This window comes from Pelophylax lessonae, assembly GCF_965119305.1.
Source record: "Pelophylax lessonae genome assembly, chromosome: 3".
Classification (NCBI taxonomy): domain Eukaryota; kingdom Metazoa; phylum Chordata; class Amphibia; order Anura; family Ranidae; genus Pelophylax; species Pelophylax lessonae.
Window position 1 is genome coordinate 168,318,895 of NC_138770.1, and position 16,457 is coordinate 168,335,351.

At 42.6% G+C, this 16,457-nt stretch overlaps 1 long non-coding RNA gene across 1 annotated transcript in view; it reads left to right on the forward strand.

Moving 5' to 3' along the window:
* Positions 1 to 16,457, forward strand: part of LOC309549321 — a 232,946-nt gene that overhangs the window by 205,370 nt on the left and 11,119 nt on the right. The window contains exon 3 of the long non-coding RNA XR_014225015.1: positions 4,124 to 4,195. This is a non-coding gene — a long non-coding RNA (uncharacterized lncRNA). The remainder of the gene's footprint in view (positions 1 to 4,123; positions 4,196 to 16,457) is intronic.

The window sequence follows — 16,457 nt, forward strand, 5'->3', positions numbered from 1 at the left end:
CCCTTTAAAAATTATAGACCGTTTCGAGGCTCCCTCTAAAAACTATGGACCGTCTCGAGGCTCCCTCTAAAAACTATGGACCGTTTCAAGGCACCCTTTAAAAATTATGGACCGTTTCGAGGCACCCTCTAAAAATGATGGCCTGTCTCGAGGCATCACATTCTAAAATGTAATGGCTGTTCCAATAGGTTTTACATAATGCAGCAACATCAACATGTCCAAGTAGGACACCCAAAATTAGAGGTAATTTTATTCTTCCAAAGCAAATAGTTTGGCAAACTGGTTCTGACTAGTATGCCAATGTATCTCTTCTCCCTCAGTTTTTCTCCATTACTCAGCTAATGTGACCCCCCCAACGCTGACGGGGGTTGTTGCACAATGAAAACCTGTGATTTTTGTGTAACTAAAAGGTAGGCTTCATCATAGCTTGTATACAATTTTTTGGGCAATTTTTAGGCATTTTGCCAAGGCACCCCTGAAGAAACCTCAAGGCACCCTGGTTGAAAAAGGCTGATATAGAGTACAGGGGCCCACAGGTGTCTTCAGGTGTGTTTTTAAAGTGGTTGTAAAACTCAGACATGAAATCTGAACAAAGCATATCTCTCTAAACTGTGTACATGTCTCAGTTAGGAGTACTTAGTGTCTTTCTGTCTGGACCTTTGTTCCTCTACTATAAGCATGAGTCACTTCTGACAAGTTTTCCTGACACCAAGAGAAAAATGGTAACAGTGGCAGGAGCTCCAGCTGATTGACAGTCTCAGCTCTGTTCCTGTACGAAGGGGGGTGTGTCCCTTTCGTCCAGTCAGCTCTTAGAGCTCTCCTCAATGATATAACTACAGCTCTCCACCCCCTGCTTTTCAGAGCTGAGAGATCCTGTGTAAATTCTGCACTTTGAATGGATGTAAGGGAAAGACGGCTGTAGATAAACAGGTACCATTGATGAAGGATTTGTTTCATCTGTGTATCACCTAAGGCCAGTCCCTTAACTGGGTCTATGTGAGGGATTATAACCATTAGAAGTGTCCTCTGGATAGAAAAAACATCACCTTCTGGGGAACAGAAGCACCATTTGCCATTTCTTTTGGCACGGAGATCATTTCAGGTCGAGCTTTCAAGGAACCGGTTCAGTATTGATAATAAAGCCAATCAGAATTGACTCATACTGCATAATGAGTGGCCCAAAATACTACAGAAAAAGTCCCAAGAGTGCAAACCCTAAAATGGATAGGTTTTGCAGCTAACATTTTCCATAGAATGTATGTTTAGAAGCCACAATACATTTCAGGTTGTAGTTCTAATTTTCTGACCAGTGGTGTGATCGGGACATTACTGGGACCTTTGTGCTTTAATGTAACCCATGCTGAGTTTGTGCCGCACTGGGGTTCTGGCCTGTTGGAAACAGCTCGGTATGCTTGCTTCCTATGATTTGCTAAATCTACAGCTGAGATCCGTTTCAGAGAGACCTCTGATTGATTTAGGATCAGTGAGACAGCCCTGAATGCTGGAAGTGGGTAAGAGGCATAAGTTAACCCTTACCACCGTCGTAAAGCAGATATGCGTCCTTCGGCTTCAAGAGGTTGTACCCAGGTGTTGCCTGCAGCTACAAGCATCACCCCAGTTCCTTTTTATTTTAGAGCGAACGGTTGGCTTTCTTGGGATACAACCGATGCAGCTAAGCAGCTGCAAAGCCATTAACACAAGCAGCACTGCTCTGCCTGGTTCTCCCGTCCCATGATGACATCACTTCCGGTTACTGGAGCCCCTAAAGGCTCCAGATTTATAAAAAAAAAAAGACAGCTTTCAAAACAGCCAAACTTAGCATTTTGGATGCTTTTACTTGCAAAGGAGGGATTTGGGGGTCTTATAGACCCCAGATCCCACCATAAAGAGTACCTGTCACTGCCTATTGTCACAAGGGCTGTTTACATTCCTTGGGACAAAAAAAGTGATACAAAAAAAATTAAAAGTAAAGTGTAAAAATAAAATACAAAAATACAATAAAATAAGAAAAAAAAAACATTTAAAGCGACCCATCTCTCCGTGCTCGTGCGCAGAAGCGAACACATACATAAGTCGCGCCCAGAAATGTAAACAGTGTTCAAACCACACATGTGAGGTATTGCCACGATCGTTAGAGTAAGAGCAATAATTCTAGCACTAGACCACCTCTGTAACTCCAAACAGGTAACAATCACTTATGGAGATGTTTAAGTACCGATTTTTAGGTACCGTAGTTTGCCATTGCATATGCAATTTTAAAGCGTGACATGTTAGGTATCTATTTACTCTGTGTATTTAATCTTTCACATTATACAAAAAAATTGGGCCAACTTTACTGTTTTTGTTTTTTTAATTCATAAAAGTGTATTTCTTAGAAAAAAAAAAATTGCATTTGAAAGACTGATGCGCGAATACAGTGTGACATATAATTAATGCAAGGATCACCATTTTATTCTTTAGGGTTGCTGCTAATATAGTATAACCTTGGATTGCGAGCATAATTCGTTCTGGAAACATGCTTATAATCCAAAGCACTCTTATATCAAAGCAAATTTCCCCATAAGAAATAATGGAAACTCAAATGATTCGTTCCACAAGTCCTTCGGTTTATAGTCTATATACAAAGATTATAGCAATGTGATAGGTTGTGTAACCATAAAATGTCCGTCCACAATATGCAGCCTTCCCAAGGGAATTAGAAGCAAAATCTAGCAGAGCTACAGAATATAAGAGAGATGAGAGGCACCTCTGAGTGTAGCAATATGGTTACATTTAATGAAGGTTCAACATTTAGCAACTCACATGGTTGATGATTAAAATAGGCACACCTAAGTATGCAGGCATCCGGGGTAAAGCTGTCCACATAGGCCATCTTCTGAACCACCGGCTCTCACCACTGTCAGTCTGCAATCCTGACCGGGAAGAATAGCCTGCAGTAGAGTGATCTGAAAGTGAGGCTTTGAATCACTCGGGGAGTGCAGCGGGGAAGGGATGATGAAGATGGCAGTGCGGAGGATGGTCTATGTGGACAGTTTTACCCCAGATGCCTGCATACTTAGATGTGCCTGTTTTAATCATCAACCATGTGAGTTGGTAAATATTGAACCTTCATTAAATGTAACCATATTGCTACACTTAGAGGCTCCTCTCTTCTTTTTTATACATGACGCTACTTGTATATCAAGACATCGCTTGTATATCAAGTCAAAATTTATTTAAAAAATTTGCTTGTCTTGCAAAGCGCTCTCAAACCAAGGTTTTACTGTGTGTGTGTGTGGTGTATATATATATATATATATATATATATATATATATATATATATATATATATATATATTGCTGTGCAAATACAATGTAACATAAAATTTTGCAACAATCGCCATTTTATTCTCTAGGGTCTCTGCTAAAAAAAAAAATAAAAATATATATATATATATATATATATATATATATATATATATATATATATATAAAGTTTGTGGGTTCCAAGTAATTTTCTAGCAAAAAATACTGATTTTAACTTGTCAGAAAAAGGTTTAAGCATGAAGGGGTTAAAAAGCAAGCATGTGTTGTCCTTTATTTTTTATTTTGTCCCCATATTTTCCCACCTATTTTAAGTAATGTACAATACAGTGGAGTCCAGCTGGATGGGAGTCTCCTGTATACAGCTGTGTGACACTCCATCAGTACAATGTGTCCCCTGCAGAAGCTCTCATGTATTTTTTTATTTGCATCTTTTGGCTCTCCTGTCTTAATACTGTCTCTCCCTCCTCCTTATCCCATGGCTTTCACGTTTTACTCCAGCTCTCAAGCCGCCCTCCCCTCTTGCTTGCTACAGCTGCTCCGTTTTGTGTTTAAAAAAAGATTTCAAAGTGCTTAGTCCTGTTTGTGGAAGCATTAAATGAGAAGAAGTGTCATATGCCTCTGGTGGTAAAACGGCTGCTTGTGAAAAAATCCTCCCCTGAGCCACACTTCAGAGCAACAGCCAAACCTGATCGCTTTTCACAGCGGAGTCCTCTGCTCTCCACACTGCCAAGATCTGCCGTGTCATAAATAGGAGGAAAAATGTAGCTTCTCCAGCCCTCTCTGCTCCTAAAACGCACATTTTCTTCTCTCTTTGTAGTTGGTCGTCTCTGCATGTTGGCTTGCTGTAGCTGTCCCTGGTGTTCACCAAGAAGAGTCCTCATACCCTCCGGTAAGCTGTTCTCCATTGCTTTTATCTGCTATGTGCTACTGTCTGATAGAAGAATTTCAGTCATTTCTTTCCTCCACGTAGTAGTGTATGTCGCTCTTCCCAAAACAGCTGCTTATACCACAAGTGTGCTACGCTCTTCTGCTGTGTTGTCCATAGCAACCAATCAGATCCTTCCGTAGTCTGCTTATAGGCTGAAAATATCACAAGAATGTTGTGTTTTATATGTTTTTACAGTTCCCATGAATGGGACAGGACAGACAAACATGGGGTTTTAGTTTTGGGTTAAACTTCTGCCAGCTTCTTTGTGTATATATATATATATATATATTCCTGACAGATGCTGATAGAGATATGTGATTCTGAGTTGCCAGCTCCTCCGTCCTATAAAGGAGGGGGGGGGGATTTTTCCGGGTTATTCATTGTTGCATCAATTGCATAATTAAGGAAATCAGTAATACTTCTTTGTGGAAGAAGAAAAGACTGGATCTCCAACAGGAAGAACTCCTCACAGTAGATTGTAAGCTCTCACGGGCAGGACCCTCCTTGCCCTCTTTAATTGTATTGTAATTGTACTGTCTGCCCTTTGTAAAGCTCCACACAAACAGTTGGTGGTGTGTAATCCCTGTATAATTTTATTAAAAAAAAATACCTATATATATGTATGTATGTATGTAATTCCTGTAAGATTTGAGAAGCCAGCAGTGTCTGTCCATACCCTATATGTCATTCTTGGGTGGGCTTCCCCTGTGTAAGCCCCAGCAGTATCGATGATTTAGAGGCAACAGTTTGTATGCCATAAACACAGTTGGATCAGATCAGGCAGTGGCAGGATGGTGTTTTGTGGCCCAGGACTTGTGTGAAGCGGCACTTAATTGTGATTTAACCAGTTCTGTCCTGGAAAGATTTGCTCCCTTAATGACCAGGCCAATTTTTGCGATTCAACAATGCATTATTTTAATGGACAATTGCGTGGTCATGCAAATCTGTACCAAATAAAATTGATGTCCTTTTCCCCCACAAATAGAGCTTTCTTTTGGTGGTATTTGATCACCTGTGTGATTTTTTTATTTTTTGCCCTATAAACAAAAAAGGAATGACATTTCTGAAAAAAAAAACTGTATTTTTCACTTTTTGCTATATACCATTCCAAAAAAAAAAAATCGCAATAAGCGTATTTTGATTGGTTTGCGCAAAAGTTTATCGCGTCTACAAACTAGGGGAAGGATTTATGTCCTTATTTATTTATTTTTACTAGCAATGGCGGTGATCTGCGATTTTTAGCGGGACTGCGACATTGCGGCAGACAGATCGGACCCCTAACTGACATTTTTGACACTTTTGGGGGGACCAGTGACATTACTACAGTAATCAGTGCTATAAATATGCACTGTTACTGTAATAATGACACTGGCAGGGAAGCGGTTAACCTAGGGGCGGACAAAGGGTTTAGTGTGAGCCTAAGGGGGGAGGGACTTGTGAAATGATCATAGAGACCTCTGATCCTGTATAGGAGGATCACAGGCGCTCTGTGATCATTTCAGAGAGAAGAACAGTCTGCTGTGTTTACAACAGCTGCCCGTCCTCCTCTCTCAGTGGGGAGCAATAGCGGGTGCCTGGTGGCAATTGGTACCGCCGGTCCTGTTGATCGGCATCCCCGGCTCACCCAGGAGGTGCTCCTGCGGATCACCCTACAGGTACGGTGATTCGCACAGCCGAGCCAGCCTACCACATTATATACACGGTGGGCGGTCAGCCGGCAAGTGGGTAAAGAAAGAGAAAATGTTTTCATGTATGTATTCCTTGTTTTTTTTGCTGCTGTGATCAGACTTCCTGTTAGAGAGTGGCAATGTTCGTTCTTCATAGTCCTACTGTGTGTAGGAACATAGCCACCCTTTCTTGCTCGCTGCTAAGATGGACTAGGTCAGGGATCCTTAAACTACGGCCTTCCAGCTGTTGCGGAACTACACATCCCATGAGGTATTGTAAAACTCTGACATTCACATACATGACTAGGCGTGATGGGAATTGTAGTTCCTAAACAACTGGAGGGCCATAGTTTGAAGACCCCTGGAGGTACTATGGGATTTGTAGTGTGCATAGAGCAGTGTTCATGAGCTCAACTAGCATGCACTACTTGCTCCAAACAGAAACAGAACAAACCGAAGTGAGGGAGAAAAGTAGGGGTTCAGGAGCTCACAGAGAAGAAAAACACTGTAAGAAAAGAATGAAAAGTAGATGTCAGGGCCTATATGTATGTAGTGGATATGTGTGGTTTTATTTTTTTTGGATCCAGGATATTGTGTAGTGTCACTTTTAAATATGAAGGGATTTTGGAAATACCAGGTGGCAGGAAAGGTGCCTCTGCATCTATAGGGCTCATGTTGGCCTCTGTATGTAAATGATGCGTTCTCTTCTTGAAAGCAACACTGCTGAAGCATTTGCTTTTGGGTGTATGGCGACATCCAACCTTCTTTTTCTTGCAGCACATCCACATCTCAGTAACACTGGCTACATCCATAGAAATCCAAAGCATGTCAAACACAGCCTCTAAACAAGTCATCCATACCAAATCTTTATATTCAATCGAAGTATGCGGCGTGCTTCAAACACAACTCATTAAAGGAAAAAAGGCCTTATGCGTCACTCTCCCCAGTGATGTCTGGGAAATAAGTGTTGTATTGACTTCTGACAGATACAAAAAAATCATACATGTCAGTTGTAGAGAGAAGAACTGATTTATTGACAACTCAGAAGAACTGCCTATCAGGCTGTCTGCCCCGTTTGTGAAAACTGACCAGGTCATGCTCTGGCTCTGAATTATATTCCCCAATTGCTGTTTGGCTGGGATGGAGAGGCAGGCAGATAACGCCACAATCTCCTCCTCAGCCAATCAGAGGAAGCCTTGTATTTATTTATAAAACGCATAGCTTCCTATGAATGGCTGAGAAGTGCTCGGCCTGACTTGATTTTGTTGCAGGAGTGAGATGGGACGTTCCTGTACTGTTGTTGGACAACATACAGTTTCTCCAGCGCACACAGCAGGAGCATGTCTAAGTAATGGAAATGGTCTGTTTGGACCAGCTTCGTCCAAACAAGCTATTTAAAGTTCACTAAAACCTGGAGTTAGGATCTAAAATAAAACTAAAGGCAAAACTTTACTTTTTGTCATTTTGAATAGAGTAAGGAAGAGTTATGACCCTTGTCAGGTTTTTTTTCCATCGGGGAGATTTCCATTCTCTTCTATTCCATTGCATAGAAAGTCTGTGGAAATCCCCCCAAAAGTGAGGCAATCCCTGATTGTCACCAGAACTGGTGTCCCTTTTTCGAAAGATCTCACATCTGTAAAGGGCCCTACACATGAGCCGAATATCGGGCGTATCAATATTCAGTAGAAACCATCTAACATTCAGCCCATGTGTATGGCAGCCGGTCCGACAGAAGCTGGCCGAACATCTGTCTTCTGTCATAGGGGCATGACCAAAAAAAGGCCTGCTGATCGACATCTGATCAGCACTCTCAGCCAATGAATGGGGGGGGGGGGGGGGGCAAAGAACATAGTTCGGCGGGGGGAGTTCGCTGTACTAATATCGGATTGTTAGTAAAGGATCTCCTCCTTAGCTCTTCAGTTTTTTTAGCCTGCTGGGTTAAACGAAAAAAAAGAAAAAAAAAACTGATATGTCCCAGGCATTACTGTTCTGAGAAGAATAAATTGGGGATCTTCTTTCAGTAGAGAGGGGGAATTTTCCTAAAGGGGGCACAGTCAGCAGGAAAAACATGGCAGGTTTTCGTATCCCTCTCCCCGACGTCCAAACTAAAAAAAATAAATAAATGTTTTGCCTTTTTCATTATCCTTAATTGTTTTTATATATATATATATATATATAAAAAGTGAGAAAGGGTCCTGATAACCCTTGTTAGCTGGAGAGAAATTGATCGGATTTCTACAATTTTAGAGTTGCTTCTAGAACAGACGTAGAGTGGGAATCTTCCAATGGGAACACTTCTTTTACTGAGACTCTTGGGATGGGAAGTAAATGGACATCTCCATGGTGGGACGAATATAAAAAACCTGACAGGTCCTAACCCTTCCAGTGTAACCTAACTTCTTATGTCTGGAGTTTCTTTTTTTTTTTTTTAAATAAATGATATGTTTACTAGGGGACGGTCAGAGTTTGTTACATAAGCAGACTGTTCTTCGTGTTCAGTAGGTACAACGTTGGTTGTACTATGCAGCTCCTCTTTTCTGATTTGATTCTTTGGATCAGCTCAAATTTTTAAAATAAACGATTCTTTATGTGGTTTATCCTTTAATTGAGGATTGCAGTGCCTGAAAATCAGGGACAGGAAAATACCAGTACTATATGCAGGTTTGGAACATGCAGGGGAGGACTGGGCCAGGGGGCAGGGGGGCAATTGCCCCCTGGGCCACTCTGCTGCCCCGTAAAAAGTCCAGCCCCAGCCAAGCTGTTCCAGCTCCCCCCAATCACCCCCTGCTGGCAAGGTTGGCAACCCGGATTCAGCTGGTAAGTAGAGAGTATCTGGAACAGGGCTTCAGCTTGGAATGGGGATCAGGAATAGAATGGGAAGGCGGAGAGTGGGAGGGGAGCCGAGTCACTGCACTATGGGCCTCTGGTTTGTACTTGCCCCATGGGCCGAAAGTTGCCAGTCTGCCCCTGGGAACATGGCACATAGTGTACAAGGGTCACCACTCCAGCCATGAACACTTCTCATAAAATGATTAGGTCTTATTATTATAATAATTATTAGTGGGACAGACTGTACTATTTGTCGGTTTTTCTCAACTAGGGTTTTGTGGAACCTACCTTCAGAAGTTACTAGGAGTTCCTTGAACAATGATCAATGTCTGCCTTTCAGATAAGTTCCCACTGACACCATTGATCCTTTTAGCTCTCTGTAAAGGGAGGGGGGGGGGTCTTTCCAATGACCACAAGTGTAAGTGGCATTCTTCCCCACTGACTATCGCACGTTTATGTCATAAGATTTAGATTTATTAGCAAGGGTTCCCTGACATCGGGAAGTTATTTTGTGGGTTCCTCCATATTAAAAATGTTGAGAAAAACAGTTTTGATCTATTAAAACAGCCATGATGACGGCAGCACTTGCCGGCCGAGGTCAAAGGGATGGTCAGAGCACCCAATTGTTGCACAGTTCATGATCCAGCAGAACTCTTCTTGGCACACTCTGCAATGTATTTGAACTTGGAGAAAGCTTTTGGTATGAAGTTCCACAGTATAACTAAAGGCAAAACTTCTCTTTTTTTTTTCTTTTGGACAAAGGGGATTTGGACGCTTGTCAGTTTTTATTGCTGTCTGTGTCCCCATTATGGAGATTTATTTTCTATATTTGTCCTGTTTGCCATTATTGAAAGTGAAAGTAAAAGAATATCCCCAGAAAAGTAATAGAGGGGAAATCTTCCAATGGGGACACTAGTTCTGGTGACCTGAGGGTCCCCAAGGAATTCCCTTAATTTCTCTTTTTCGGACCATTCTCTGTAAACCCTAGAAATGGTTGTGCGTGAAAATCCCAGTAGATCAGTTTTTGAAATACTCAGACCAGCCCGTCTGGCAACAACAACCATGCCACGTTCAAAGTTACTTAAATCCTATTCTGAGGCTCAGTTTGAATTTCAGCAGGTCGTCTTCACCCAGCAAGTCGTCTTCACCTTGTCTAGATGCCTAAATGCATTGAGTTGCTGCCATGTGATTGGCTGATTAGCAATTTGTGTTACCAAGCAATTGAACAGGTGTACCTAATAAAGTGGCCAGTGAGTGTAGCTCAGATTGTGACAATTTGGAGTGTCCCATAGCAACTGTTGGAAACGGACTGCCAGCAGTTTAGTGTAGCCATGCCATGCTAATGATACGTTATACACTGTTTGATTTTGAATGGTGTCATTTGCTATAGTGGTTGCTTCTTGTTAAACGGAGTGACAGGGCACGGCCGGTACTGTCCCTAAAGAAATTGCAGGCTTTGAAAGCAACTGAAATGAATGGTATTTGTTGGCAGCCATAATAATAATTACAAATTATAGCACAGTGTTACAGTTGTGGTTTCCAGAAGACTTGTGCAATGAGTGGCATTCACTTCAGCTAGGTATAAAGCCCAGAGATCAATTGCAGGCAATTTATTGCAGCCCTTAGATGTCCATTAAGCCCGCCAGTGTAGCAGAGCAGGTACAGCAGACCTATTGTGTTTTTGTATACTATGTTAACAAAGAAAACATGTCATGGGATGGATATGTAGGCTGCCATTGCATACTTCCCTCTGAAAATGTATGTTCCCTGGCTATAGCTATGTTTGATAAGTAGATTCTCTGAATTATGACTGATCAAGTATGCAGCAAGTAAAGTCAGAACTTCTGCATACGTGTTTCATAGGAGCCAGAGGTTCAGCGAGAAAGCCAGGTAACTGGTATTTTTTACAAGGAGATCAGGAATACCAGCACTTGTATTTCTGTAATGACAATTTTCATTTAAAAAAAGGCTCTCCATTTTTTTTTTTAAAGTCTTGAAGATGCTTGTTGCTTTGCACGTAATCTAATACGGTCAGCGTTATGCAATTTTTATTACTGTATTCTCCCTTCTTAGTCATAGCTTTGAAATGTAAGGTTAAATCATTATCTCCACACTAGCGTCTTACTTAGAGTTGCTCTCAATATATTTTTGTACTGTCTGTGCATCTTATTTTTGCTGCTGCTATTGAAGCCTTATGCTGTGTTAAATGTTTCGGCATTCATAGGCAACTTAGTTATAACCCAAAGTGTACACTACAGTTGTGCTCATAAGTTTACATACCCTGGCAGAATTTATGATTTCTTGGCCATTTTTTAGAGAATATGAATGATAACATAAAAACGTTTCTTTCACTCGTGGTTAGTGTTTGGCTGAAGCCATTTATTATCAATCAACTGTGTTTACTCTTTTTAAATCATAATGACAACAGAAACTACCCAAAATACCCTGATCAAAAGTTTGCATACCCCAGTTCTTAATACCGTGTATTTCCCCTTTAACATCAATGACAGCTTGAAGTCTTTTGTGGTATTTGTGGATGAGGCTCTTTATCTTCTCAGATGGTAAAGCTGCCCATTCTTCCTGGCAAAAAGCCTCCAGTTCCTTTAAATTCTTGGGCTGTCTTGCATGAACTGCACATTTGAGATCTCCCCAGAGTGGCTCAATGATATTGAGGTCAGGAGACTGAGATGGCCACTCCAGAACCTTCACTTTTGCTGTAGCCAATGACAGGTCGACTTGGCCTTGTGTGTTTAGGATGATTGTCATGTTGAAATGTCCAAGTACGTCCCATGCGCAGCTTCCGGGCTGATGAATGCAAATTTTCCTCCAGTATTTTTTGATAACATACTGCATTCATCTTGCCATCAATTCTGACCAAATTTCCTGTGCTTTTGTAGCTCACACATCCCCAAAACATCAGCGATCCACCTCCGTGTTTCACAGTAGGAATGGTGTACCTTTCATCATAGGCCTTGTTGACTCCTCTCCAAATGTAGCGTTTATGGTTGTGGCCAAAAAGCTCAATTTTAGTCCCATCACTCCAAATGACTTTGTGCCAGAAGGTTTGAGGCTTGTCTCTGTGCTGTTTGGCGTATTGTAAGTGGGATACTTTGTGGCAGTTGCGTAGTAATGGCTTTCTTATGGGGACTCGACCATGCAGCCCATCTTTCTTAAAGTGCCTCCTTATTGTGCATCTTGAAACAGCCACACCACATGTTTTCAGAGAGTCCTGTATTTCACCTGAAGTTATTTGTGGGTTTTTCTTTGCATCTCGAACAACTTTCCTGGCAGTTGTGGCTGAAATTTTAGTTGGTCCACCTGACCGTGGTTTGGTTTCAACAGAACCCCTAATTTTCCACTTAGTGATTAGAGTTTGAACACTGCTGATTGGCATTCTCAATTCCTTGGATATCTTTTTATATCCCTTTCCTGTTTTATACAGTTCTACTACCTTTTCCCGCAGATCCTTTGACAATTCTTTTGCTTTCCCCATGACTCAGAATCCAGAAATGTCAGTGCAGCACTGGATGAAAGATGCAAGGGTCTGTCAGGAGTCCAGAAACTCATTGACCTTTTATACACACACACTAATTACAAGCAAACAGATCACAGGTGAGGATGGTTACTTTTAACCACTTAAGCCCCGGAAGATTTTACCCCCTTCCTGACCAGGGTTTTTTTGCGTTTTTTTTACTGCGTGACTTTTAACAGACAATTGCACGGTCGTGCAATGCTGTACCTAAACTAATTTCACATCCTTTTTTTCCCACAAACAGAGCTTTCTTTTGGTGGTATTTGATCACCTGTGCGATTTTTTGATCATGCGCTATAAACAAAAAAAAGAGCGTAAATTTTGCAAAAATAACAATATTTTTCACTTTTTTTTATATGAAATTCCCCCCCCAAAAAATGTAAAATTTTTTAACATTTTCGGCCAATTTGTTTTATGCTACATATGTTTGGTAAAAAAAATCGCAAAAAGCGTATTTTGATTGGTTTGCGCAAAAGTTATCGCATTTACTAATAAAGGGAATATTTTTGTCATTTTTGGTGTTTTTTTTTTTTAACGAGTAATGGCGGCGATCTGCGATTTTTTTTTTTTTTTTTTTTTTTGCGGTACTGCGACATTGCGGCGGACAGATCGGACCCTTGACTGACATTTTTGACACTTTTGGGGGTACCAGTGACATTACTGCAGTAATCAGTGCTATACATATGCACTGTTACTGTAAAAATGACACTGGCAGGGAAGGGGTTAACTGTATTGGACAGGGAGGGGTTAAGTGTGTCCTAGAGGCGTGATTCTAACTGTAGTGGGACATGGCTACTAGTGTAAAAACAGAGATCAATGGTTCTACATAGTAGAACCGTCTGATCTCCATTTTTACACAGGGGAGAATGACAGGCAGCTTGTTTACATAAGCCGCTCCGCCTTTCTCCCGCTCTACCGACGATCGTAGTGTGACCGGCGGATATCGGGTCCGCCGGTCACACGCCCGCACTCCTCCGTGAACGAGCCGAGGCGTGCGCTCGCCCGCTATTGGCTCAAAACCCGGTGACAGGCGAGCGACGTAGACCTACGTCACTCTGCCTGGCCGGGGCTGACTGCCGCGGTAAATATACTGTGCGCAGTCGGCAAGTGGTTAATAGCCATTCAAACCCCTTTGTGTCAACTTGTGTGCAATTTATCAGGCAAAAATCACCAGGGTATGGTACATTTTAAAATACTGGCAGTGGGGCTGGCAGTGATTGTGAGCAGCAATGTTTGCACTGCTTGGAGCAGTGCTACAAGGGGGAGGGAGGGGCGGCTCACACACAGAGCTGACAGGCTGGGAGGGGAGGGGGGAGAGGTCAGAGGAGAGACAGGAGAGCTGCAGATGACAGAGGCACGTAAAATGACCACGGTGTCAGGGCTCAGCAGCCATGATTAAAGGAGAAGTCCACTCTAAAACTAAAATCCCTGCATCTACAGACATCCATGATCTAACACTAACCTATCTTGCCCTGTAAAGAAGAAATGGACTTACCCTTTAACCCTTTTACTGCCAGGTCTGTACAGCGTACGGATCTACAGAACTGCTGGCAGCTGGCCAGGTTTAGTGACCATGAGTTTATATCAGAATTGTTCAGCAGACTCTGCTGAACAAAACCTAAGCTCTAAACAGCGAATGACAATCCGCTGATCAGAGCTATAACCCCGAAAAGGTGCCCTCCCTCCCCCCTGCTACACTGACATTCTTCCCTGCTGTATCTTAACATAGACCCTTTCCCCACCTAACTAATCCCAACAGCACCTCTCACTAACTATGTACACCCCCCCCCCCCCCCGACAACATGATCCTCCCCTGCAACTTGCGGCTTTCCCTCCTGCCGGCTTATACGCTGCAGGGGAGAGACAATGGGCAATAAAAAAATAATCGGTACCGTTCGCTCCTATGTTCAGCTGTCACTGTGGCATAGTAAACCGTGTTTACTATGCCACAGTGTATGAATAAATGGGAGCCGCTATACAGATGCACCCATCCATTCATAATTATTACAGCTGAGCCTGCAGAGAAAGGGACTGAACTCTCTTCAGTCCCTTTCTCTGTCTAAAAAAAGAGACATTTCAGGTCTGTTTAGACCACTGATGTCTCTCCAGCCCCCCTTTTACACAGGCACTTGAATGGGACGGAATCTGCTTGTTCAGCGGGGGATCAGTCTGCTAATCCCTCGTAGATGACAAGTCCGCCTCCACTCCGCTGTGCAGAGCGGAGACAGACACGGTCCCACTCTCCTTTATAATGACACTTTTCCACTGCAAGTACCGGCTCGGCTCGGCTCTACTCGGCCCTGCTTGGCCTGGTTTGCTTTTCCACTGCTGGTACCGCATGGTACAGTGTTGGAACGGTTCAATACGGTATGGTTTGCTTTTCCACTAAAGTAGTACTAAAGTTAAGTGGGTGGGATAACAACGATTCTCTGACCAATCAGTGGCTAGTAGTGACTGCATGCAAAGGATTGTGGGATATGGTAATGGGTATGGTACCTGTTGGAACCACAATCAAGGTGGTACTGTTTTTGAGAGCCGTACCGTTCGGTTCCATGCAGTGGAAAAGCGCCGCCGTACCGTACCGAACCGTTCCTACACCGTACCATGCGGTACCAGCAGTGGAAAAGCACAAAAGCGAGCCGAACCGGAAAAGCGCCATAGATCGAGTGAAAAGGGACCACTTGTCCATTTTCATCCGATCATATCCAATCCGCCAGACGGATGGAAAATGGGACCACCATCCATCTGTTTTTTGGGGGCAGCATTGGATAGCGGCGGATGTCAGCAAACTTGTCACCGCTGACATCTGCCGCTCCATAGGGGAGATTGGACCAATCAAGTCCGTCTGAAAAACTGACAGGCGAACCTGATCAGACAGCCTGCGTGAAAGGGCCCTAAATCTCCCTTGCCTCTGAAGCCCGAGGCTATGCTGCAGAGATTACTGACAGTCAGTGAGGAATCGATGCAATGTCTCCTCACCGCCTGTTTTAACCCCATTTTTGCTGACAAATGCGCCGCAACTGCATGCATTGCACGCAGTTGTGAGGCGTTTGTGGCGCTTCCCCATTAATTTGAATGTGTAGCATTTGACAGGCGGCATCGCTATAAGTTAGGTCAACTCTGCCACCAGCGCAAAGCATTGCAGCCCCAGCATATAAACACCCCCGTCCACTGGCTATTTCAGCTTGAGGGGTGTGCTTTGTGGGTGGCCAAAAAGCAGATCAATCGTGAATTTCTGCTGCCCCCGTCTATAAGTCTAGGTATTCAGTGCATACCCATGCAGGCAGTCCCATTGATGTCAATTAGGACACAGCAGCTGCACAGGAATGCACAGGTGTTCCATGCATTCCTGTGCAGGCAGTCCCATTTATGTCAATTGAGACTCAGCAGCTGCAAGGACACAGCCACATCTCTCAACTTGACATCCATGTGGGTGCATGTCCCTGAACTTACACTGTCTACATTTGGGTCCATGAACCTACACACGCATGGATGTCAGATCTGTCCTTGCAGTTGGTGCTTCTCAATTTACATGAATAGGACTGCTTGCACAGGGGTTCACAGAATACCTGTGTATCCCCATGCAGGTAAACACAGCCCTCCATGGGCGTACACTTTAGCACACCCCACTGAATGAGGATTTTAGTGGGGGTTTTTTTTGTGGAAATATTCGATTTGATAATACCGCAGGGTCTAAAAAAAATCAGTAGCACCTTCTTTTTAATCTAGCGGTCATATGCTTTCAGAAAATATATGGTTTGGGGGGTATTTTACAAACTCTGAAAGATGTAAGTGAAAAATTAAAACCTCCAGATTTTTTGAAAAATGTTTGGGTACGTTCGAGTTTCACCATTTTGCAATAGAGTACAATGTAAAAATTACAAATATTTGTTATTTATTAATTCCATACAGGTTAAGCTTTTAAATTTAGTAGAGATTTAGCAGGAATTTTTTAAAATTAGTGTTTTTATCTGCCAATAATGGTTTTAGTGTATTTTTTGCGGATATATTGTTTGATAAACATTTGTGCAAATGTTGAAGATCCTTAAAAATCAGTAGCACCTTCTTTTTATTCTGCAGGTCATGTGCTTTCAGAAAATGTATGGTTTGGGGGGTCCACTCCTTTACAAATTCTTAAAGCCGTTAGGGAAAAATGAAAACCTTCCGATTTTTACAGAGATTTGGATATTTGCAC